Source organism: Phyllobates terribilis, unplaced genomic scaffold (genome assembly GCF_046119375.1).
Source record: "Phyllobates terribilis strain yellow unplaced genomic scaffold, ASM4611937v1 Scaffold_1090__1_contigs__length_425415, whole genome shotgun sequence".
NCBI lineage: Eukaryota > Metazoa > Chordata > Amphibia > Anura > Dendrobatidae > Phyllobates > Phyllobates terribilis.
The window spans coordinates 193,646-215,514 of NW_027363850.1; the positions used below are offsets into that span (position 1 = coordinate 193,646).

General features: G+C 45.0%; 10 non-coding genes and 2 pseudogenes across 10 annotated transcripts; all 12 read right to left on the reverse strand.

Moving 5' to 3' along the window:
- Positions 1-2,398: 2,398 nt before the first annotated feature.
- Positions 2,399-2,589, reverse strand: LOC141242837 (U2 spliceosomal RNA). The gene has a single exon (XR_012307196.1). It is a non-coding gene; the product is annotated as a U2 spliceosomal RNA (small nuclear RNA).
- A 1,121-nt stretch (positions 2,590-3,710) lies between these two features.
- Positions 3,711-3,908, reverse strand: LOC141242987 (U2 spliceosomal RNA). Its single transcript, XR_012307334.1, has one exon. It is a non-coding gene; the product is annotated as a U2 spliceosomal RNA (small nuclear RNA).
- Positions 3,909-10,301: 6,393 nt separating this feature from the next.
- LOC141242931 (U2 spliceosomal RNA) lies at positions 10,302-10,492 on the reverse strand. Its single transcript, XR_012307284.1, has one exon. It is a non-coding gene; the product is annotated as a U2 spliceosomal RNA (small nuclear RNA).
- Positions 10,493-11,613: 1,121 nt separating this feature from the next.
- Positions 11,614-11,804, reverse strand: LOC141242838 (U2 spliceosomal RNA). Its single transcript, XR_012307197.1, has one exon. It is a non-coding gene; the product is annotated as a U2 spliceosomal RNA (small nuclear RNA).
- Positions 11,805-12,923: 1,119 nt separating this feature from the next.
- LOC141242986 (U2 spliceosomal RNA) lies at positions 12,924-13,107 on the reverse strand. The gene has a single exon (XR_012307333.1). It is a non-coding gene; the product is annotated as a U2 spliceosomal RNA (small nuclear RNA).
- Positions 13,108-13,901: 794 nt separating this feature from the next.
- Positions 13,902-13,993, reverse strand: LOC141242994 (U2 spliceosomal RNA; annotated as a pseudogene).
- Positions 13,994-15,113: 1,120 nt separating this feature from the next.
- Positions 15,114-15,304, reverse strand: LOC141242839 (U2 spliceosomal RNA). Its single transcript, XR_012307198.1, has one exon. It is a non-coding gene; the product is annotated as a U2 spliceosomal RNA (small nuclear RNA).
- Positions 15,305-16,426: 1,122 nt separating this feature from the next.
- LOC141242840 (U2 spliceosomal RNA) lies at positions 16,427-16,617 on the reverse strand. The gene has a single exon (XR_012307199.1). It is a non-coding gene; the product is annotated as a U2 spliceosomal RNA (small nuclear RNA).
- A 1,120-nt stretch (positions 16,618-17,737) lies between these two features.
- Positions 17,738-17,921, reverse strand: LOC141242984 (U2 spliceosomal RNA). Its single transcript, XR_012307331.1, has one exon. It is a non-coding gene; the product is annotated as a U2 spliceosomal RNA (small nuclear RNA).
- A 794-nt stretch (positions 17,922-18,715) lies between these two features.
- LOC141242996 (U2 spliceosomal RNA) lies at positions 18,716-18,807 on the reverse strand (annotated as a pseudogene).
- Positions 18,808-19,928: 1,121 nt separating this feature from the next.
- Positions 19,929-20,119, reverse strand: LOC141242842 (U2 spliceosomal RNA). Its single transcript, XR_012307201.1, has one exon. It is a non-coding gene; the product is annotated as a U2 spliceosomal RNA (small nuclear RNA).
- Positions 20,120-21,156: 1,037 nt separating this feature from the next.
- Positions 21,157-21,347, reverse strand: LOC141242843 (U2 spliceosomal RNA). Its single transcript, XR_012307202.1, has one exon. It is a non-coding gene; the product is annotated as a U2 spliceosomal RNA (small nuclear RNA).
- Between the last annotated feature and the right edge of the window lie 522 nt (positions 21,348-21,869).

Sequence of the window (21,869 nt, forward strand, 5' to 3'; positions counted from 1 at the left end):
GAGGCCATCGCTGCGTGGTCCCCTGTAGCCAACCGCACAGGGGCACCACCCTCCTGCCCAACAGGATCGGTATCGGGAACCATCGACACGGAGGATACCCTCCCAGAAGGAGGACCCCTCCGCTCCGGTCCATGCGAGGTCCGCCCATCGTTAAGGGACTTCGATGCAGGGGCCGCCCCAGAGGGGCCTCCGGCTCCCTGCTCCATCCCAGCCTTCTCGCCCTTCGAACCGCCCTCCGACGCCGGCCCGCCAGTGAAGACCGGCGGGCGCGTCGGCTCAGCTGCAGAAGATGCAGCTTCTGCGTAGGTCCTGGTCCTGGTCCTGTTGGGGCATCCTCGGAACATGTGCCCCGCCTCACCACAAAGATTGCATTTCCTCCCAGCGGGACAGTCCTTCATTAAATGTCCGTAACAGCTGCAATTATTGCAGCGGTCTACTTTCCTGCCCGTGCAGGACGTTTGGGTATGACCCATTTGTCCACAGTTCCTGCAACATACCGGCATTCCAGGGTAAAATAAGTAACCTCTGCTCTTACCGATCACAAATGTTGAGGGAGGGTGTAGCATTCCTCCCACTCCGCTTGGGTCCCTCTTTAGACGGGCCATGTACCTCCTCTTGCCGCACCAGAAGCCTACCGCGTTCTTCACAGTGCCCAGGTATCTCAGATCATCACAATAACGGATAAGGTAGGTCGAGATGTCTGCAGCTTCCACAAAGGGGTTCGGGAAATGCACCACGATAGGGATCTCGTCATAGGCATACAAGAGACAAAAGGTTAGTCCATCCAATTCATCTAAGTAGTTTTTCTCATTTACCTTTTGTACGAGTTGGTGACAGCATCCCTGGCTCTTGAAGGTGATGGTGTAAGTCCCCTTGTACTCATTGTCCTGGAAGCAGAATATGTCTTCCCGCCGAAACTCCAGAACTCCAAGCAGAATCCTATGGCAGATGTAGTCCAAGTTCTTCTCCGTCCTCGATCCTGCTCCAACTTCAATCCTCACGGTGTTCCGCATCCGGGAATCACCCGATGAATATGTGAGCGTTGCCGGCATCCTTCTCTCAGGAACGTACCGACTCTTCTCTCTGAAAGGCGCAAGCCTTCATGGGATCCCTTCCCGTTGCTCCCGGACTAATCCTTCCTCCCAATAGCAGCAGGGGGGTTAAGTCCCTCCGAAGAGGAACGATCCCCCCAGGCCGAGAGAAAGGGTACCAAGAGCACCTCACAGGCAAGACCACACAGGTAAACCTGATAGATCATGCCAAAAGGCCGAGAAGCGATAACCAGAATTGGTTTCCGACTACGGTGCCACCCAAGGATTCTGAAAAGTCCATTTGTGGAGATGGCCACCTGGACTCCCGTTAAGAAGACATGCTGTCAACCTCTAGATCCCTCACATGCCTGCACTTTTCGGCTTGCTGCTGCTGCAATCCACGCGTTTTAGATCTGCATAACTCCACCTCTTTTAGCACAGTACCCTCAACCCCCGGCTGTTCCCACCCGCCTCAACACCGTTGGAAGGGAGGAGAACCAATTAAGGCGGGGGGGGGTGGAACGAGCAGCTGTCTACCCTTAGCAGGAGGGTTGCTGATTAATTACCTCTCCTGCTGCTGCTGCTGCTGGCTGTCCAGCAGCAGACTGAAGGTGGCTGCTGCTGTGCGCAGGTATATAAAGGCTCAGAGCCTATTATGACACGCGCAGCCAGCATTCCATTGCCACATTCCGTCTACTGCAGGCGGGATACCTGGATGGCTGAATGTCACTGAGAAGCTCACAGAGACCGCCATAAGCAACAGTTTAAAAGAATGCCACAGACTAATCAACCAAACTTTTTGGGTTGGTTTCTCTTTTATAGTCTGCAGGCATTAAATGAAAGAAGTCAGTGTTCCAGCAGAGGGAGACAACGTTTCAGAAAAGGCATTGTAGCAAACCAAAAAAGAAATTTTAAGCGCAGCAGAGTAACCAGCTCACATACCTGTTAGCTCAGGTGAGTTTAAAAGGCTGCTGTTGATAACAAGGGCATTTGCTAAATAGATGGTGTGTGTGCAACAATATACTGAAAGGTCAATTATATTGTGCAGCTTATCTCACCACCTGTAGTTATTTAGGTGAAAGCTCCAAAATGCTTGCCTAATATGTCTGTTTATCCAAAAGGAAGTATAGAGGGAGAGCTAGATAGATAGCATTGCATTACATTACATTACATGGCAATGCAATGCACAGTTGCTGAAGTTGAACCAAAATGAGCTTGTCATCTGGCTTCTGCAACTTTTAACATGAAAAATCCAATGAGGAGAAGAAAAGCAAAGCCAAAGAGTCCATCCCAAAATCCGACAAACAAGCAAAATGAACAAAAAGCATTGAATTCAATTCTTTCTGATTTTAGAAACTGCATTAAAGAAGGGGTGCACCGGTCCTGGAGATACTGCAATACCAGGTCAATGCGTGGAGTGGACAGAGCAAGCTCTTTTTCCATCTCCCTGTTCTAAAAATCCATTTAATATATGGTCCCCAGATAGGGGACGTATCAGATATTAAACTGATAAGAACAGATACTACACTTGATCTTAGCCAAAAGGCCGAGAAGCGATAACCAGAATTGGTTTCCGACTACGGTGCCACCCAAGGATTCTGAAAAGTCCATTTGTGGAGATGGCCACCTGGATTCCCGTTAAGAAGACATGCTGTCAACCTCTAGATCCCTCACATGCCTGCACTTTTCGGCTTGCTGCTGCTGCAATCCACGCGTTTTAGATCTGCATAACTCCACCTCTTTTAGCACAGTACCCTCAACCTCCGGCTGTTCCCACCCGCCTCAACACCGTTGGAAGGGAGGAGAACCAATTAAGGCGGGGGGGGGGGTGGAACGAGCAGCTGTCTACCCTTAGCAGGAGGGTTGCTGATTAATTACCTCTCCTGCTGCTGCTGCTGCTGGCTGTCCAGCAGCAGACTGAAGGTGGCTGCTGCTGTGCGCAGGTATATAAAGGCTCAGAGCCTATTATGACACGCGCAGCCAGCGTTCCATTGCCACATTCCGTCTACTGCAGGCGGGATACCTGGATCGCTGAATGTCACTGAGAAGCTCACAGAGACCGCCATAAGCAACAGTTTAAAAGAATGCCACAGACTAATCAACCAAACTTTTTGGGTTGGTTTCTCTTTTATAGTCTGCAGGCATTAAATGAAAGAAGTCAGTGTTCCAGCAGAGGGAGACAACGTTTCAGAAAAGGCATTGTAGCAAACCAAAAAAGAAATTTTAAGCGCAGCAGAGTAACCAGCTCACATACCTGTTAGCTCAGGTGAGTTTAAAAGGCTGCTGTTGATAACAAGGGCATTTGCTAAATAGATGGTGTGTGTGCAACAATATACTGAAAGGTCAATTATATTGTGCAGCTTATCTCACCACCTGTAGTTATTTAGGTGAAAGCTCCAAAATGCTTGCCTAATATGTCTGTTTATCCAAAAGGAAGTATAGAGGGAGAGCTAGATAGATAGCATTGCATTACATTACATTACATGGCAATGCAATGCACAGTTGCTGAAGTTGAACCAAAATGAGCTTGTCATCTGGCTTCTGCAACTTTTAACATGAAAAATCCAATGAGGAGAAGAAAAGCAAAGCCAAAGAGTCCATCCCAAAATCCGACAAACAAGCAAAATGAACAAAAAGCATTGAATTCAATTCTTTCTGATTTTAGAAACTGCATTAAAGAAGGGGTGCACCGGTCCTGGAGATACTGCAATACCAGGTCAATGCGTGGAGTGGACAGAGCAAGCTCTTTTTCCATCTCGCTGTTCTAAAAATCCATTTAATATATGGTCCCCAGATAGGGGACGTATCAGATATTAAACTGATAAGAACAGATTTTTTTTTTAATTTGGCTATCCCCCACATGGGGATAAAAACCGTTTATTTAAAATTTAACAAATTACAGAAATAAAACCATAACATCCACATTACACTTTCGGGACTTCAAAGAAAAATAAAAATTCCATCACAGCAAATTTTACAAGACTTCAAATATTCCATAGGTTAAAAAGCCATTTGCCTGCCAACGTTACATTCTTTTTCCTGTCCAATAAATAGTATATGTACATTTCACTTTTACAAAAGGCTAAAACATCATCTACTGGTAACATTTCATGTTTAAAAACAGCAATATTTCTAGCATTCCAGAGCGCTATCTTGGCACAATTCATTGTCTTCCACGCCATTATTTTTTGGTCCATTGTTGGGCATTCCAGAAGACCATATAACACTGATGCAAAATTAAAATCCTTGAGGTCCACCATTTTCTCCAGCAGGGGGATTAATCTTCTCCAGAACTCTTTAGCAAAAGCACAAGTCCATAAAAGATGCTTCACTGTCTCTTCTTCTTGACAACCTTCTCTTGGGCAGATGGCAGACCTCACAAAACCTCTTCTGTATTGGAATGCCCGGCAAGGAAGACAGTGGTGTGCGCAGCTCCAAGACATGTCTTTCTGTACATTAAAAAGATAAGGGGCGTTAATCATTTTCCATATGTGTACAGTTTTGTCATCATCATAACGTTCAATATCACACAACGTCACATCAGTACTAATTTGTTTGAGTAGTGTCTTGCTGTTACATAGATCCCCTGTCTGTTTCTTATTCAAATTAAAATCAAGAATAATTTTCTTTAAAATCTCATAATGTGCAGGTAGGTTAAAAGCATAAGGAAAGGATAAAACCGTTTCAAACCAACCAAACCTTCTCATGAGAAAACCAGTGTTAAAACGCATAAAATAGGAAAGGTAATTATCTTTAAAAAGGGTTTTAAAACAGAAACAGAAAAAATGTATTAAAAGAAACTTATCTAAAACAGGGAAATCTTTCCCACCTTTAACCTTTGGCTTTGTCACAATTTCTCTTTTGAGTTTCTCCATTTTTGAGCCCGAAAAAAAGGTAAAACATACTTTTGTAATTCGTTTCAACAAATTTGTAGGAGGGGGGAACACCAAACTAAGATATAACAGGATAGGTAATATCACCATTTTTACAATCAGAACTTTACCTTCCATTGACAGCTTTCTCATATACCACATGCAGATTTTCTGATTAATTTTCTGTGCTGCCGCATCCCAGCTATTAAAACCATTATTAGATTCATTAAAAGAAACACCTAAAATAGTAATGGAATCTGTAACTGCAATTGGTACATCATGTAAACTCATCCCCCCGACATTTAAAATATTACATTTAGTAAGATTAATTTTAAAACCGGAAACTGTACAAAAAGACTGAATTTGGCTTATCGTTTTTTGTATTGAAGGTACATCACATCCAAACACTGCTACATCATCCATATAGCTTACAATTTTAACTTGTAGACCATTCCCTCCGGGTAAGGGTACTCCACATATTTGCTTATCCCGGCGTATTGTACATAAAAGGGGTTCTATAGCACATATAAAAAGCAGGGGGGACAAAGGGCAACCCTGCTTCACCCCTGATTTTAAAACTAACTCTTTTGTTTTAAAACCATTAACTAAAATCTTACTCGTACAATCATTATAAAAAGCTTTAAGAGACAATAAAAACCCACCCAGAATGCCCATTTTTTCTAAAACTTTAAAAAGATAAAAATGAGACACGCGGTCAAAAGCTTTCTCAAAATCCACCGCTAGGATTGACATCTTTGTCTTTCTGGTTTTTACATCTTCAATACAATCTTTCACCAGGTTTAAATTGTCCCAGATACTACGCCCAGGTACCCCGCATACCTGATTTGCATGAATTACTTTATGTATCACCTTTTTCAACCGATTTGCACAGATCTTAGCCATAATTTTGTAATCACTATTTAAAAGAGTTATCGGCCTCCAGTTTTTAAGATCCGTTTTGTCACCTTTTTTGTATAGTAGTGATACCTCACCTTTCTTCCATGAGTTGAGTAAAACCTTATTATTAAAAACTTCGGAAAACAAATTAAACAAATCATCTTTTAAAATATCATAAAAACTTATATAAAACTCTATGGGGATACCATCAGGGCCCGGCACTTTACCATTTTTAAAACTCTTCATGGTTTCTAAAATCTCTTCCTCACATAGAGGTTGGGATAAAAAACTTTGGGCATCAGCATCTAGGGTGGACTTGATCTCCCCCAGGAAAGTGTGTATTAAATCATGGTCTATAGTTTTTACATTAAAAAGATCATTAAAATAGACATTTACCTTATCCAATATAACGTTGATATTATTATCTCCATCTATGTTATCAATTATTGTTTTCGCCTGTTTGTTTTTCTTAAAAAAATACCTGGAACAAGTCTCATCCTCTTCTACGTGTTTTACCTTTGAACGAAAAATCAGTTCTTTTCCTTTTTGTTCCAACCACTTTGAAATTTCTCCTTTAAGACTCAATATATCATTACCTACATCCAGACCATTGTCTTTGAATTTGTACAATGTCTGTAACCTGATATTAAGAAAATTATAGATCTCAAACTTTTCTTTAGCTTTTTGTATGCTTTTCTTTATAAAGAAATCTTTAATGCTTATTTTCATTCTATCCCACCAGGAGCGAAAAGAAATATTGGGGTTTTTCCTTTTTCTACAGTTTACATAAAACTCAATAAAATCCGATAAAATTTGTGGATCTTTTAAAAGGGACACATTCAATTTCCAAGATTTCTTACCACATTTCTTCTTTCCATTAATCCTCACTCTAAAAGATAAAACCTTGTGATCTGAGAGAATATTAGTTAAAACTTCACATTTCACTGGCAGTATTTTTTCTGAACCTAAAACAAAATCTATCCTGGAGCTACATGTAGAATTGCTCCAGGTGAAACCAGCGTCTATAGGGCTATCCTTGTTACATTCTTTATACACATCAGTTAATTTACAATCATTTATAATATTGCTTAACATTCCAGACGTTTTGTCATAATTTCTACTCACGGAACCGGAGCGTCGGCTTTCGCCTTTTAAAATACAATTAAAATCACCTGCCAGGATAAAAGGTTCAGAAATGTTAATAAATAAAGGTAAAATTTCCAGCATATCAGCCCTTTCATTTTTATCAGGTGACCCATAAAAATTTAAAAACTGCCATCTTGTCCCATCAATAAAAGCCTTAACTAAAAGAATACGACCCGGTAAAATATCTTGGATAAAATCAATAGACACATTTCCCTTAAAAAGTATAGCTACCCCGGCTGATCCGGTTGCATTTGATCCAGACCAGACCGATGGACCATGTTTCCACTCTTCCTTATATTTTTTGTAAGAAATCTTATGAGGGATATGACATTCTTGTAAAAAGAAAACAGAAGCTGTAAAACAGGTTAAAAAATGTAAAACAGTAGCTCTTCTGGTCTTGGATCCTATGCCTCTCACATTGAGGGAAACACCACTAATGTCAGCCATCATAACAAATGGTTAGGAAGAAACAAAAACTGGACTTTACCTATCCGATGGACGGATCAGACCACTTGGACTTTCACCAACGCCCTCTTCTGAATCCACCGTTATCAAAGAGTCTTCATCATCGGAGAAGGAACATTCACTTAAATTAAGACCCGACGCTACTGGGGTGTAGCTCGGAAGGATATTGTGAGAAAGGTTACACTGGGTCTCCATAGGCTGACCATTTAGGTCCTCGTCAGGTGGGTCTCCGAGAGGCTACGCACTCCCCTGCTGACCCGCAGAGGGTCGTAACACAGGGGCAGGCTGCGCACATGGCGGAGCCTCAGAGTCCCCGGAGGCAGCCAGGTTCGGGGCCCCACCTGGGGCAGCAGAGCCCCGGGACCTCGGGATTCCAGAGTCTACACCCCCGTGAGGGGATGTATCCATCTCCTCCCTATTAGCCACCTCCACAGAACCATTCTTTTTCTTATTATGAGACCTCACCAAATGCCACGTACCGCCCTCGCTCTCGTGAGACCCAGTGGGAATTTTGGGCTCGGTGTCAGCCTTTTGGCGCTCTTTTTTGGCCTTACCGACCGCCCCTTTATGATCTTTCTCAGCCTTCCTTTTAGCCTCCTTATGGTCTTTCAGCCAGCTCCTGGGCTCCTGTGAGTTACCTGTCATTGACTCGGAGGGATTGTTACTAGTCGAAGCGCCCTTATCACCTCCCGAGGCGCCAGGTTGTTGTTCCTCCTCCTGAGGGGTGGTCTGATTGGCCCGTCCATTCCCGGATGTCTTGGACTTCTCCTTTTGTTTTTGTTCATCCTCTCTGAACCTGTGAGGGCAAGAAAAATAGAAATGACCAGGTGTCCGACAAAAAGAGCATTTTTTTTCATTTGGGCACTCCTTTGTGTCATGTTCAGTACTGGCACAATTTCTACAAGTGGCACCACAACTATCCTTAGAGTGCCCATAGAGACCACAATACCTACAGAAAAGTGGCATTCCTGAGAAAAAAAAATCCCCATTAGTTTGCCCTATTTTAAATCGAGCTGGAGGAAGTCTCACACCTCCAGGGAATTTAGGGTCTCTTTCACATTTTACTAAAAACTTCCATTTTGAGGTCCAGATGTTAAACTCATTCAACACTTTCCCAATCAATTTCACACTTTTAAAATAAACTGACAAAAAGGAAATAACCTCTGGTGCTGTTATGAAGGGTGAGAAGATTTTCACAACCACCATCTTTACCTCATCCAGGACGTGCTCGATGATCTGAATACCTTTTAGACCAGGGCTATTTTCTACCGACTTAACTCTGGACAAAACATCTTTGAAAATACCTTCGCCAGTAAAGGTTACATCATAATCTCCACGTCGAGGATAATCCTGGATAGAAAGGATTTCGTTGGTTCTGACGTGGAGCAGTTTCTCAAGCACGTCCTGGACTACATATCCCAGATTCCGCATATCGGAACCACCAGCCGTAAAGCGGACCCTTATAGTGTTCTTAAGCCTCGCATATAGAGGCACGAGGTTGGGGTCAACCTCCATGGTATGGCGCAACAAAATGCAAATTGCAACCGCCTGCAATCTGCGCCTTCAGAGCTTTGAGATAAAGCACCTGAAGGCTGGGGGATCGCTGCCCGTTACCCTAGGACTAATCCCTCTCCCTAATAGCAGCAGGCAGGTGAAGCCCACCGAAGTGGACGATCCTGCCAGGCCAAGGAGAGGGGTACCTGAGTGCCCTTCAACTGAAACCTCCTGCTGTGAAGCACTTGGTCTCAGCCAAAAGGCCGAGAATCGATAACCAGAATTGGTTTCCGACTACGGTGCCACCCAAGGATTCTGAAAAGTCCATTTGTGGAGATGGCCACCTGGACTCCCGTTAAGAAGACATGCTGTCAACCTCTAGATCCCTCACATGCCTGCACTTTTCGGCTTGCTGCTGCTGAAATCCACGCGTTTTAGATCTGCATAACTCCACCTCTTTTAGCACAGTACCCTCAACCCCCGGCTGTTCCCACCCGCCTCAACACCGTTGGAAGGGAGGAGAACCAATTAAGGCGGGGGGGGGGGTGGAACGAGCAGCTGTCTACCCTTAGCAGGAGGGTTGCTGATTAATTACCTCTCCTGCTGCTGCTGCTGCTGGCTGTCCAGCAGCAGACTGAAGGTGGCTGCTGCTGTGCGCAGGTATATAAAGGCTCAGAGCCTATTATGACACGCGCAGCCAGCGTTCCATTGCCACATTCCGTCTACTGCAGGCGGGATACCTGGATGGCTGAATGTCACTGAGAAGCTCACAGAGACCGCCATAAGCAACAGTTTAAAAGAATGCCACAGACTAATCAACCAAACTTTTTGGGTTGGTTTCTCTTTTATAGTCTGCAGGCATTAAATGAAAGAAGTCAGTGTTCCAGCAGAGGGAGACAACGTTTCAGAAAAGGCATTGTAGCAAACCAAAAAAGAAATTTTAAGCGCAGCAGAGTAACCAGCTCACATACCTGTTAGCTCAGGTGAGTTTAAAAGGCTGCTGTTGATAACAAGGGCATTTGCTAAATAGATGGTGTGTGTGCAACAATATACTGAAAGGTCAATTATATTGTGCAGCTTATCTCACCACCTGTAGTTATTTAGGTGAAAGCTCCAAAATGCTTGCCTAATATGTCTGTTTATCCAAAAGGAAGTATAGAGGGAGAGCTAGATAGATAGCATTGCATTACATTACATTACATGGCAATGCAATGCACAGTTGCTGAAGTTGAACCAAAATGAGCTTGTCATCTGGCTTCTGCAACTTTTAACATGAAAAATCCAATGAGGAGAAGAAAAGCAAAGCCAAAGAGTCCATCCCAAAATCCGACAAACAAGCAAAATGAACAAAAAGCATTGAATTCAATTCTTTCTGATTTTAGAAACTGCATTAAAGAAGGGGTGCACCGGTCCTGGAGATACTGCAATACCAGGTCAATGCGTGGAGTGGACAGAGCAAGCTCTTTTTCCATCTCCCTGTTGTAAAAATCCATTTAATATATGGTCCCCAGATAGGGGACGTATCAGATATTAAACTGATAAGAACAGATACTACACTTGATCTTAGCCAAAAGGCCGAGAAGCGATAACCAGAATTGGTTTCCGACTACGGTGCCACCCAAGGATTCTGAAAAGTCCATTTGTGGAGATGGCCACCTGGACTCCCGTTAAGAAGACATGCTGTCAACCTCTAGATCCCTCACATGCCTGCACTTTTCGGCTTGCTGCTGCTGCAATCCACGCGTTTTAGATCTGCATAACTCCACCTCTTTTAGCACAGTACCCTCAACCCCCGGCTGTTCCCACCCGCCTCAACACCGTTGGAAGGGAGGAGAACCAATTAAGGCGGGGGGGGGGGGTGGAACGAGCAGCTGTCTACCTTAGCAGGAGGGTTGCTGATTAATTACCTCTCCTGCTGCTGCTGCTGCTGGCTGTCCAGCAGCAGACTGAAGGTGGCTGCTGCTGTGCGCAGGTATATAAAGGCTCAGAGCCTATTATGACACGCGCAGCCAGCGTTCCATTGCCACATTCCGTCTACTGCAGGCGGGATACCTGGATGGCTGAATGTCACTGAGAAGCTCACAGAGACCGCCATAAGCAACAGTTTAAAAGAATGCCACAGACTAATCAACCAAACTTTTTGGGTTGGTTTCTCTTTTATAGTCTGCAGGCATTAAATGAAAGAAGTCAGTGTTCCAGCAGAGGGAGACAACGTTTCAGAAAAGGCATTGTAGCAAACCAAAAAAGAAATTTTAAGCGCAGCAGAGTAACCAGCTCACATACCTGTTAGCTCAGGTGAGTTTAAAAGGCTGCTGTTGATAACAAGGGCATTTGCTAAATAGATGGTGTGTGTGCAACAATATACTGAAAGGTCAATTATATTGTGCAGCTTATCTCACCACCTGTAGTTATTTAGGTGAAAGCTCCAAAATGCTTGCCTAATATGTCTGTTTATCCAAAAGGAAGTATAGAGGGAGAGCTAGATAGATAGCATTGCATTACATTACATTACATGGCAATGCAATGCACAGTTGCTGAAGTTGAACCAAAATGAGCTTGTCATCTGGCTTCTGCAACTTTTAACATGAAAAATCCAATGAGGAGAAGAAAAGCAAAGCCAAAGAGTCCATCCCAAAATCCGACAAACAAGCAAAATGAACAAAAAGCATTGAATTCAATTCTTTCTGATTTTAGAAACTGCATTAAAGAAGGGGTGCACCGGTCCTGGAGATACTGCAATACCAGGTCAATGCGTGGAGTGGACAGAGCAAGCTCTTTTTCCATCTCCCTGTTCTAAAAATCCATTTAATATATGGTCCCCAGATAGGGGACGTATCAGATATTAAACTGATAAGAACAGATACTACACTTGATCTTAGCCAAAAGGCCGAGAAGCGATAACCAGAATTGGTTTCCGACTACGGTGCCACCCAAGGATTCTGAAAAGTCCATTTGTGGAGATGGCCACCTGGACTCCCATTAAGAAGACATGCTGTCAACCTCTAGATCCCTCACATGCCTGCACTTTTCGGCTTGCTGCTGCTGCAATCCACGCGTTTTAGATCTGCATAACTCCACCTCTTTTAGCACAGTACCCTCAACCCCCGGCTGTTCCCACCCGCCTCAACACCGTTGGAAGGGAGGAGAACCAATTAAGGCGGGGGGGGGTGGAACGAGCAGCTGTCTACCCTTAGCAGGAGGGTTGCTGATTAATTACCTCTCCTGCTGCTGCTGCTGCTGGCTGTCCAGCAGCAGACTGAAGGTGGCTGCTGCTGTGCGCAGGTATATAAAGGCTCAGAGCCTATTATGACACGCGCAGCCAGCGTTCCATTGCCACATTCCGTCTACTGCAGGCGGGATACCTGGATGGCTGAATGTCACTGAGAAGCTCACAGAGACCGCCATAAGCAACAGTTTAAAAGAATGCCACAGACTAATCAACCAAACTTTTTGGGTTGGTTTCTCTTTTATAGTCTGCAGGCATTAAATGAAAGAAGTCAGTGTTCCAGCAGAGGGAGACAACGTTTCAGAAAAGGCATTGTAGCAAACCAAAAAAGAAATTTTAAGCGCAGCAGAGTAACCAGCTCACATACCTGTTAGCTCAGGTGAGTTTAAAAGGCTGCTGTTGATAACAAGGGCATTTGCTAAATAGATGGTGTGTGTGCAACAATATACTGAAAGGTCAATTATATTGTGCAGCTTATCTCACCACCTGTAGTTATTTAGGTGAAAGCTCCAAAATGCTTGCCTAATATGTCTGTTTATCCAAAAGGAAGTATAGAGGGAGAGCTAGATAGATAGCATTGCATTACATTACATTACATGGCAATGCAATGCACAGTTGCTGAAGTTGAACCAAAATGAGCTTGTCATCTGGCTTCTGCAACTTTTAACATGAAAAATCCAATGAGGAGAAGAAAAGCAAAGCCAAAGAGTCCATCCCAAAATCCGACAAACAAGCAAAATGAACAAAAAGCATTGAATTCAATTCTTTCTGATTTTAGAAACTGCATTAAAGAAGGGGTGCACCGGTCCTGGAGATACTGCAATACCAGGTCAATGCGTGGAGTGGACAGAGCAAGCTCTTTTTCCACCTCCCTGTTCTAAAAATCCATTTAATATATGGTCCCCAGATAGGGGACGTATCAGATATTAAACTGATAAGAACAGATTTTTTTTTTTTTTTATATCGAAAGCCCGAATTCGTGTACAAAACCCGAGTGCGCTTAAAAAAGTGACAAGTGCCACAAAAAAAGTGCACTAGGATGCTGGTCTTCTTGAAACCCTCTCCAAAAGGAGAAGGGTCCCCCAAACCATTCCCCGTCCTTCCGAGCCAAAAGGCCACAGCGAGGAACAGGGACAAAAAGCCACCTCCAGCCGAAGCCAGAGGCGACCCAATCTTACCCCCAGCACCTGCCCGAGTTCTCACCAGAGCAAGGCACTGGGAGCCAAAGACTGTGCTCCCATCCCGGAAGAGGGGAGCCAACAACGCTCTCCTCCCGAAAGAGGAGAGCCAGGGGGGTTCAGGGGGGAGCGGAACCTGATGGCCACACACTCCCCCCCTAGACCTGCCAAGAGAGGAACCCGTAAGGGAACCACATCCCGACAAAATCCTAGTAGGACATGACACACGTGAATAAGTGGACACACAGTGACAAAGAAATTAAATAAATAGTGAAGGTTTCACAGTATAATAATGCCCGGACCTTCGACCGGGAATTGAAAAATTCCCCATCCTAAGGCCAGAAGGCCCGGAATAAGGGTGTGTGCGAAGAAAGAAAATTTGAAGTGCTTGTGCAAATGTGCCATAAACTCAAGTGGGGTTCCCAATCCCAGTGAGTTAAGGCACCCCAGGGTCACCACTCCTGGGGCACTTCACACTTCGGGCTTTCGATCTTCCCCGGCCCAATGGCGTCGATCCTGGGGGGCCATGCTTTCCACCAGATGACTATATTAGCCACCTGGTGTACTAACAAGCGCCTAAACCCCAGTGTGCATAATGTATCAATCTACTAGGGCGGCCAACATCCAAAACCGCCTTTTCGAAAGATACTACACTTGATCTTAGCCAAAAGGCCGAGAAGCGATAACCAGAATTGGTTTCCGACTACGGTGCCACCCAAGGATTCTGAAAAGTCCATTTGTGGAGATGGCCACCTGGACTCCCGTTAAGAAGACATGCTGTCAACCTCTAGATCCCTCACATGCCTGCACTTTTCGGCTTGCTGCTGCTGCAATCCACGCGTTTTAGATCTGCATAACTCCACCTCTTTTAGCACAGTACCCTCAACCCCCGGCTGTTCCCACCCGCCTCAACACCGTTGGAAGGGAGGAGAACCAATTAAGGCGGGGGGGGGGTGGAACGAGCAGCTGTCTACCCTTAGCAGGAGGGTTGCTGATTAATTACCTCTCCTGCTGCTGCTGCTGCTGGCTGTCCAGCAGCAGACTGAAGGTGGCTGCTGCTGTGCGCAGGTATATAAAGGCTCAGAGCCTATTATGACACGCGCAGCCAGCGTTCCATTGCCACATTCCGTCTACTGCAGGCGGGATACCTGGATGGCTGAATGTCACTGAGAAGCTCACAGAGACCGCCATAAGCAACAGTTTAAAAGAATGCCACAGACTAATCAACCAAACTTTTTGGGTTGGTTTCTCTTTTATAGTCTGCAGGCATTAAATGAAAGAAGTCAGTGTTCCAGCAGAGGGAGACAACGTTTCAGAAAAGGCATTGTAGCAAACCAAAAAAGAAATTTTAAGCGCAGCAGAGTAACCAGCTCACATACCTGTTAGCTCAGGTGAGTTTAAAAGGCTGCCGTTGATAACAAGGGCATTTGCTAAATAGATGGTGTGTGTGCAACAATATACTGAAAGGTCAATTATATTGTGCAGCTTATCTCACCACCTGTAGTTATTTAGGTGAAAGCTCCAAAATGCTTGCCTAATATGTCTGTTTATCCAAAAGGAAGTATAGAGGGAGAGCTAGATAGATAGCATTGCATTACATTACATTACATGGCAATGCAATGCACAGTTGCTGAAGTTGAACCAAAATGAGCTTGTCATCTGGCTTCTGCAACTTTTAACATGAAAAATCCAATGAGGAGAAGAAAAGCAAAGCCAAAGAGTCCATCCCAAAATCCGACAAACAAGCAAAATGAACAAAAAGCATTGAATTCAATTCTTTCTGATTTTAGAAACTGCATTAAAGAAGGGGTGCACCGGTCCTGGAGATACTGCAATACCAGGTCAATGCGTGGAGTGGACAGAGCAAGCTCTTTTTCCATCTCCCTGTTCTAAAAATCCATTTAATATATGGTCCCCAGATAGGGGACGTATCAGATATTAAACTGATAAGAACAGATACTACACTTGATCTTAGCCAAAAGGCCGAGAAGCGATAACCAGAATTGGTTTCCGACTACGGTGCCACCCAAGGATTCTGAAAAGTCCATTTGTGGAGATGGCCACCTGGACTCCCGTTAAGAAGACATGCTGTCAACCTCTAGATCCCTCACATGCCTGCACTTTTCGGCTTGCTGCTGCTGCAATCCACGCGTTTTAGATCTGCATAACTCCACCTCTTTTAGCACAGTACCCTCAACCCCCGGCTGTTCCCACCCGCCTCAACACCGTTGGAAGGGAGGAGAACCAATTAAGGCGGGGGGGGGGGGTGGAACGAGCAGCTGTCTACCCTTAGCAGGAGGGTTGCTGATTAATTACCTCTCCTGCTGCTGCTGCTGCTGGCTGTCCAGCAGCAGACTGAAGGTGGCTGCTGCTGTGCGCAGGTATATAAAGGCTCAGAGCCTATTATGACACGCGCAGCCAGCGTTCCATTGCCACATTCCGTCTACTGCAGGCGGGATACCTGGATGGCTGAATGTCACTGAGAAGCTCACAGAGACCGCCATAAGCAACAGTTTAAAAGAATGCCACAGACTAATCAACCAAACTTTTTGGGTTGGTTTCTCTTTTATAGTCTGCAGGCATTAAATGAAAGAAGTCAGTGTTCCAGCAGAGGGAGACAACGTTTCAGAAAAGGCATTGTAGCAAACCAAAAAAGAAATTTTAAGCGCAGCAGAGTAACCAGCTCACATACCTGTTAGCTCAGGTGAGTTTAAAAGGCTGCTGTTGATAACAAGGGCATTTGCTAAATAGATGGTGTGTGTGCAACAATATACTGAAAGGTCAATTATATTGTGCAGCTTATCTCACCACCTGTAGTTATTTAGGTGAAAGCTCCAAAATGCTTGCCTAATATGTCTGTTTATCCAAAAGGAAGTATAGAGGGAGAGCTAGATAGATAGCATTGCATTACATTACATTACATGGCAATGCAATGCACAGTTGCTGAAGTTGAACCAAAATGAGCTTGTCATCTGGCTTCTGCAACTTTTAACATGAAAAATCCAATGAGGAGAAGAAAAGCAAAGCCAAAGAGTCCATCCCAAAATCCGACAAACAAGCAAAATGAACAAAAAGCATTGAATTCAATTCTTTCTGATTTTAGAAACTGCATTAAAGAAGGGGTGCACCGGTCCTGGAGATACTGCAATACCAGGTCAATGCGTGGAGTGGACAGAGCAAGCTCTTTTTCCATCTCCCTGTTCTAAAAATCCATTTAATATATGGTCCCCAGATAGGGGACGTATCAGATATTAAACTGATAAGAACAGATACTACACTTGATCTTAGCCAAAAGGCCGAGAAGCGATAACCAGAATTGGTTTCCGACTACGGTGCCACCCAAGGATTCTGAAAAGTCCATTTGTGGAGATGGCCACCTGGACTCCCGTTAAGAAGACATGCTGTCAACCTCTAGATCCCTCACATGCCTGCACTTTTCGGCTTGCTGCTGCTGCAATCCACGCGTTTTAGATCTGCATAACTCCACCTCTTTTAGCACAGTACCCTCAACCCCCGGCTGTTCCCACCCGCCTCAACACCGTTGGAAGGGAGGAGAACCAATTAAGGTGGGGGGGGGGTGGAACGAGCAGCTGTCTACCCTTAGCAGGAGGGTTGCTGATTAATTAAATCTCCTGCTGCTGCTGCTGCTGGCTGTCCAGCAGCAGACTGAAGGTGGCTGCTGCTGTGCGCAGGTATATAAAGGCTCAGAGCCTATTATGACACGCGCAGCCAGCGTTCCATTGCCACATTCCGTCTACTGCAGGCGGGATACCTGGATGGCTGAATGTCACTGAGAAGCTCACAGAGACCGCCATAAGCAACAGTTTAAAAGAATGCCACAGACTAATCAACCAAACTTTTTGGGTTGGTTTCTCTTTTATAGTCTGCAGGCATTAAATGAAAGAAGTCAGTGTTCCAGCAGAGGGAGACAACGTTTCAGAAAAGGCATTGTAGCAAACTAAAAAAGAAATTTTAAGCGCAGCAGAGTAACCAGCTCACATACCTGTTAGCTCAGGTGAGTTTAAAAGGCTGCTGTTGATAACAAGGGCATTTGCTAAATAGATGGTGTGTGTGCAACAATATACTGAAAGGTCAATTATATTGTGCAGCTTATCTCACCACCTGTAGTTATTTAGGTGAAAGCTCCAAAATGCTTGCCTAATATGTCTGTTTATCCAAAAGGAAGTATAGAGGGAGAGCTAGATAGATAGCATTGCATTACATTACATTACATGGCAATGCAATGCACAGTTGCTGAAGTTGAACCAAAATGAGCTTGTCATCTGGCTTCTGCAACTTTTAACATGAAAAATCCAATGAGGAGAAGAAAAGCAAAGCCAAAGAGTCCATCCCAAAATCCGACAAACAAGCAAAATGAACAAAAAGCATTGAATTCAATTCTTTCTGATTTTAGAAACTGCATTAAAGAAGGGGTGCACCGGTCCTGGAGATACTGCAATACCAGGTCAATGCGTGGAGTGGACAGAGCAAGCTCTTTTTCCATCTCCCTGTTCTAAAAATCCATTTAATATATGGTCCCCAGATAGGGGACGTATCAGATATTAAACTGATAAGAACAGATTTTTTTTTTTTTTTATATCGAAAGCCCGAATTCGTGTACAAAACCCGAGTGCGCTTAAAAAAGTGACAAGTGCCACAAAAAAAGTGCACTAGGATGCTGGTCTTCTTGAAACCCTCTCCAAAAGGAGAAGGGTCCCCCAAACCATTCCCCGTCCCTCCGAGCCAAAAGGCCACAGCGAGGAACAGGGACAAAAAGCCACCTCCAGCCGAAGCCAGAGGCGACCCAATCTTACCCCCAGCACCTGCCCGAGTTCTCACCAGAGCAAGGCACTGGGAGCCAAAGACTGTGCTCCCATCCCGGAAGAGGGGAGCCAACAACGCTCTCCTCCCGAAAGAGGAGAGCCAGGGGGGTTCAGGGGGGAGCGGAACCTGATGGCCACACACTCCCCCCCTAGACCTGCCAAGAGAGGAACCCGTAAGGGAACCACATCCCGACAAAATCCTAGTAGGACATGACACACGTGAATAAGTGGACACACAGTGACAAAGAAATTAAATAAATAGTGAAGGTTTCACAGTATAATACTGCCCGGACCTTCGACCGGGAATTGAAAAATTCCCCATCCTAAGGGCAGAAGGCCCGGAATAAGGGTGTGTGCGAAGAAAGAAAATTTGAAGTGCTTGTGCAAATGTGCCATAAACTCAAGTGGGGTTCCCAATCCCAGTGAGTTAAGGCACCCCAGGGTCACCACTCCTGGGGCACTTCACACTTCGGGCTTTCGATCTTCCCCGGCCCAATGGCGTCGATCCTGGGGGGCCATGCTTTCCACCAGATGACTATATTAGCCACCTGGTGTACTAACAAGCGCCTAAACCCCAGTGTGCATAATGTATCAATCTACTAGGGCGGCCAACATCCAAAACCGCCTTTTCGAAAGATACTACACTTGATCTTAGCCAAAAGGCCGAGAAGCGATAACCAGAATTGGTTTCTGACTACGGTGCCACCCAAGGATTCTGAAAAGTCCATTTGTGGAGATGGCCACCTGGACTCCCGTTAAGAAGACATGCTGTCAACCTCTAGATCCCTCACATGCCTGCACTTTTCGGCTTGCTGCTGCTGCAATCCACGCGTTTTAGATCTGCATAACTCCACCTCTTTTAGCACAGTACCCTCAACCCCCGGCTGTTCCCACCCGCCTCAACACCGTTGGAAGGGAGGAGAACCAATTAAGGCGGGGGGGGGGGTGGAACGAGCAGCTGTCTACCCTTAGCAGGAGGGTTGCTGATTAATTACCTCTCCTGCTGCTGCTGCTGCTGGCTGTCCAGCAGCAGACTGAAGGTGGCTGCTGCTGTGCGCAGGTATATAAAGGCTCAGAGCCTATTATGACACGCGCAGCCAGCGTTCCATTGCCACATTCCGTCTACTGCAGGCGGGATACCTGGATGGCTGAATGTCACTGAGAAGCTCACAGAGACCGCCATAAGCAACAGTTTAAAAGAATGCCACAGACTAATCAACCAAACTTTTTGGGTTGGTTTCTCTTTTATAGTCTGCAGGCATTAAATGAAAGAAGTCAGTGTTCCAGCAGAGGGAGACAACGTTTCAGAAAAGGCATTGTAGCAAACCAAAAAAGAAATTTTAAGCGCAGCAGAGTAACCAGCTCACATACCTGTTAGCTCAGGTGAGTTTAAAAGGCTGCTGTTGATAACAAGGGCATTTGCTAAATAGATGGTGTGTGTGCAACAATATACTGAAAGGTCAATTATATTGTGCAGCTTATCTCACCACCTGTAGTTATTTAGGTGAAAGCTCCAAAATGCTTGCCTAATATGTCTGTTTATCCAAAAGGAAGTATAGAGGGAGAGCTAGATAGATAGCATTGCATTACATTACATTACATGGCAATGCAATGCACAGTTGCTGAAGTTGAACCAAAATGAGCTTGTCATCTGGCTTCTGCAACTTTTAACATGAAAAATCCAATGAGGAGAAGAAAAGCAAAGCCAAAGAGTCCATCCCAAAATCCGACAAACAAGCAAAATGAACAAAAAGCATTGAATTCAATTCTTTCTGATTTTAGAAACTGCATTAAAGAAGGGGTGCACCGGTCCTGGAGATACTGCAATACCAGGTCAATGCGTGGAGTGGACAGAGCAAGCTCTTTTTCCATCTCCCTGTTCTAAAAATCCATTTAATATATGGTCCCCAGATAGGGGACGTATCAGATATTAAACTGATAAGAACAGATACTACACTTGATCTTAGCCAAAAGGCCGAGAAGCGATAACCAGAATTGGTTTCCGACTACGGTGCCACCCAAGGATTCTGAAAAGTCCATTTGTGGAGATGGCCACCTGGACTCCCGTTAAGAAGACATGCTGTCAACCTCTAGATCCCTCACATGCCTGCACTTTTCGGCTTGCTGCTGCTGCAATCCACGCGTTTTAGATCTGCATAACTCCACCTCTTTTAGCACAGTACCCTCAACCCCCGGCTGTTCCCACCCGCCTCAACACCGTTGGAAGGGAGGAGAACCAATTAAGGCGGGGGGGGGGGGTGGAACGAGCAGCTGTCTACCCTTAGCAGGAGGGTTGCTGATTAATTACCTCTCTGACACGCGCAGCCAGCGTTCCATTGCCACATTCCGTCTACTGCAGGCGGGATACCTGGATGGCTGAATGTCACTGAGAAGCTCACAAAGACCGCCATAAGCAACAGTTTAAAAGAATGCCACAGACTAATCAACCAAACTTTTTGGGTTGGTTTCTCTTTTATAGTCTGCAGGCATTAATTGAAAGAAGTCAGTGTTCCAGCAGAGGGAGACAACGTTTCAGAAAAGGCATTGTAGCAAACCAAAAAAGAAATTTTAAGCGCAGCAGAGTAACCAGCTCACATACCTGTTAGCTCAGGTGAGTTTAAAAGGCTGCTGTTGATAACAAGGGCATTTGCTAAATAGATGGTGTGTGTGCAACAATATACTGAAAGGTCAATTATATTGTGCAGCTTATCTCACCACCTGTAGTTATTTAGGTGAAAGCTCCAAAATGCTTGCCTAATATGTCTGTTTATCCAAAAGGAAGTATAGAGGGAGAGCTAGATAGATAGCATTGCATTACATTACATTACATGGCAATGCAATGCACAGTTGCTGAAGTTGAACCAAAATGAGCTTGTCATCTGGCTTCTGCAACTTTTAACATGAAAAATCCAATGAGGAGAAGAAAAGCAAAGCCAAAGAGTCCATCCCAAAATCCGACAAACAAGCAAAATGAACAAAAAGCATTGAATTCAATTCTTTCTGATTTTAGAAACTGCATTAAAGAAGGGGTGCACCGGTCCTGGAGATACTGCAATACCAGGTCAATGCGTGGAGTGGACAGAGCAAGCTCTTTTTCCATCTCCCTGTTCTAAAAATCCATTTAATATATGGTCCCCAGATAGGGGACGTATCAGATATTAAACTGATAAGAACAGATACTACACTTGATCTTAGCCAAAAGGCCGAGAAGCGATAACCAGAATTGGTTTCCGACTACGGTGCCACCCAAGGATTCTGAAAAGTCCATTTGTGGAGATGGCCACCTGGACTCCCGTTAAGAAGACATGCTGTCAACCTCTAGATCCCTCACATGCCTGCACTTTTTGGCTTGCTGCTGCTGCAATCCACGCGTTTTAGATCTGCATAACTCCACCTCTTTTAGCACAGTACCCTCAACCCCCGGCTGTTCCCACCCGCCTCAACACCGTTGGAAGGGAGGAGAACCAATTAAGGCGGGGGGGGGGGGGTGGAACGAGCAGCTGTCTACCCTTAGCAGGAGGGTTGCTGATTAATTACCTCTCCTGCTGCTGCTGCTGCTGGCTGTCCAGCAGCAGACTGAAGGTGGCTGCTGCTGTGCGCAGGTATATAAAGGCTCAGAGCCTATTATGACACGCGCAGCCAGCGTTCCATTGCCACATTCCGTCTACTGCAGGCGGGATACCTGGATGGCTGAATGTCAATGAGAAGCTCACAGAGACCGCCATAAGCAACAGTTT